We start from the raw sequence: 3,649 nt of genomic DNA on the forward strand, positions 1-3,649 counted from the left end.
CTTATCCTTTTTTATTTTTATTTTATTAAATGCTAATTTAACGGTTATTAGACTAGGCAGCAACCACTGTGGGGCCACATAGAGATCTAAAGGGGGCCCACTACATTACACCATTGCAACTTTTTTTTAAGAAGGTGAATGATAGGAGGCTACTATGGTGCATGAATATAGGGTATGCATGTATATTGTGGGTATATTAAATTTCAGCTCAAATTTCGTACTTGGCCAATCCAAGGGATTCTCTAGACATACTCAAAACCGCCCCATCACTTCCGAGTCACAAAAACACATAGCCTGGTAATATAATAATAATGAGTGTAGGCATGGGTGGATTTTATTTAAACAACTTTTTCTATACACCCATACCAAAACCAGTATGTGACTGCCGAAATCCCCTATGAGTTAATCCTGCACAAGCACAGAAGGTAGAGGCCCGAAGGTATCTCCGAGATTAGTTCTCTGATGCCTAAGTAATGGTGGGTGTCGGCGTACCTCCCTTGGGTCCCTTTTCGCTTTCCTCTTATAGGGTTGCTGGGCCTAGGGTTTCGGAAATCCCTTTCGGGAATCTTCCCCTCATGTGGTTTGGAGTCTTGCCCCTTCGGGAACCTTCCCTTCACGTGGTTTGGAGCCTTGCGGCCTCTATCGGATGGGCAACATGCGTCCCTCCCTCCGTTGCCACGTGTCATCGCTTTATTCGGTGACAAATTCTGCCGTATCAGCAGCCCCATTACTTCCACTAGGAGGCTCATTCAGTGGGAGTAACCATCTAATTTATCTTGAGTGCCCCTTCGATCTTTGGTTCGGCGTTAGTCCCGAAAACATGGCCTTCGGTTGGTTATGTTCGGTTCTGGCCTAAGACACCAACCGAGGTTCCAACCTTCAGTCAGGTTCACTCAGATTTGACACGAGCTCCTAATCGAGATTGTGACCTTCGGTCAGGTTCACTCGGCCTTGGCATGAACCCCCCACCGAGGTAGTGACCTTCGGTCAGGTCCACTCAGCCTTTGCCTGAGCCCCCTATCGAGGTAGTGACCTTCGGTCAGGTCCACTCGGCCTTTGGCTGAGCCCCCTACCGAGGTAATGACCTTCGATAAGGTCCACTCGGCCTTTGCCTGAGCTCCGTACCGAGGTTGTGACCTTTGGACAGGTCCACTCGGCCTTCGCCTGAGCCCCCTACCGAGGTTGTGACCTTCGGTTAGGTCCACTCGGCCTTTGCCTGAGCTCCGTACCGAGGTTGTGACCTTCATTCAGGTCCACTCGACCTTCGCCTGAGCCCCCTACCAAGGTTGTGACATTCGATCAAGTTCACTTGGCCTTGGCACGAGATCCCAACCGAGATTCTAATATTCTGTCAGGTCCACTCGGCCTTGGCACGAGATCCCAACCGAGGTTATTGCCTTCGGTTAGGTCAGTTCGAGTCCAGGCGCAGTGATACGCTCGTGCACTTTGCTAGTGTACTTCGGGAATCACGCGTAGATGATTTGTACTACATTTAATGATGCTGGGGAGTCGTATTGACACACTGCTGCCCGCAAATAGTGTCACTCTCTCATTTTGTCATCTTCTACTCATTTCTTTGACCATTCGTCCTTCGTCCTTAACTTCCTCTGACTTTCGGTTCGGTTAGTCATTTAAAAGTAAGTCATGTCCAGCTCTTTAGGTAGTGGCCCCTCGTCATCCGAGGGTTCAGTCTCTAGGCGTCGTAGTCCCAGTCGGGCATGAGGGATGTCCACGGACTCATCCTCCACATCCACATCTTCGAATGTCTCCTCGTCCTTTACCGCCAGTGACATGACCGATGAAGGTATTAGGGAGGGGCTTCTTGACTCCAGGGCCCAGGCAAATGAGTCCCTAGAGGTCGAAGCCCAGAATATAGTTTCAACCATAACCGAAGAGGAGTTGATGCAATTCCGCGTGTCATGTGGCATACCAAATGAGTTCGTCCTTCGGATACCTAGGCCTGAAGATAGGGCAAGCTATCAAAATCCTGAGGAGCTTTGCTTCTATCGGGATGCCTTCAAGGCCGGGCTTTGGCTCCCCCTTCACCCTTTCTTCAGTCAGGTGTTCTAGCACTATGGCATCTCTTCAGCCCAGCTAACCCCGAACGGGTGGCGGCAAGTCCTGATTTTTATTGTCTTCTTCTCTCGGATGGGGAGACCTCTCTCCCTTCCACTCTTCCTCAACTGTTTGTCTCTTGGTTCCAGCAAGGGGGACTCGGGCTGGTACTACTTCTACCCTAGGAAAGACCTCCGATTTCTGAACCGATACCCTACCTCGATACACGGTTGGAAGTTGAAGTTCTTTTTCGTGAGGGTATCCGAAGGTTCCCCTTCGGTAATACTTGGGACATCCCAGACCTGAAGGACGTGAACTCTGCACCTACCCTCTTCGGGACAGATGCAGAGTCACTGTCAATGGCTAAGGACAAAACCCTCCATCGGCCTGTCGAGTCCAGTAGCCTCCAGTCGGATGCCTTCTTATTCCAGTTAAGCCCGGGTGAGTCCTAGGTTTGCAACTGCTTTTGTTTCGGATTTAGCATTCCCGTACTGATCTTTATCCTCTTTTTTACAGTGCAAATTTAGAGAGCAGAAGCAAGAGAAAGGCAAGAAAAGAGGGGCTTCGACTTCCCAGGCCCTCCCAAGGAAGAAGCCTAGATCCGAAGGCCCTACCACCGAGGCAATTCAGGCGCTTGAGGCCCCATGTAGAGGTGCATCTCCTCCGAGGGCCTCTTCCCCTGGTGCCTACTTTCAAAGTCCGAGGGGCAGTCATTCTCGGGCAGAAGTTGGGTTCGTCCCTCGGTGGTCCATTAAGGAGGGCGAGACACTGACCATCGGGCAGGTTGCCTGAGAGCTCGTCCAGAAGGGGAGCCTGTCAGGAGACGTGGCTGAGGTCCAAAGCCAAGGGACCAAGGCAATGATAACAAGCACTTACGTGTTTATGGCAACGGTAATCTTTGGTCTTCGGCCTTCAGAAATTTTTTCCTTTTTTTTTTTTTACTGTTGATCTCTTTCAGGCTCAGAACCAAGTCGGCCAGCTGACTATCCGGACCGAAGCCCTGGCCAGGGACCGAGAGGAGTCCAACCATGAAAATTCGGCCCTCGACAAGGAGTGCACAGTCCTCCTTGAGAAAGTGGAGCATTTGGAGGCTGACTTTCTCCGCGCACAATAGGAGAGTGTTTGAGATTTAAAATGTAACCGCAAGCGTACGGATCAGTGTAGCTACGGGTCGAACACAGGGAGAGTAGCCACTTTATTTTTTATTTCTTTCAATAATGCGAAAGTGAACTGATTAATGGTTGTGATCTAATTCTAATTACCGTCCTAAACTTATGTATCTAAAATAACGTCCTAACCATTCGTTATCTAAGAATTTAAAGATGCAAGCCACGCAATTAAAATTAAATAAATAAATAACTGAAAATAAACAACCCATGTAATTAAAAAAAAAAATAAATAAATAAAGGAAAAAAACGATGAAATAAAAATAAAGTAAAAGAAAGGGGATAAAGCTAGAGAGAGACTCACAAGTAGGTTTCTCTACTTAGCCCGAGAGATGCATCATAATATGAGCTCCCCTACTTGACCAGAGAGTCACTCTTATAAGGGTTACTCTACTTGGCTTTAGGGAAAGGGAGACAATTAAACTAAA

The sequence above is a fragment of the Macadamia integrifolia genome, chromosome 2, assembly GCF_013358625.1.
Source record: "Macadamia integrifolia cultivar HAES 741 chromosome 2, SCU_Mint_v3, whole genome shotgun sequence".
In the NCBI taxonomy this organism is placed as follows: Eukaryota; Viridiplantae; Streptophyta; class Magnoliopsida; order Proteales; family Proteaceae; genus Macadamia; species Macadamia integrifolia.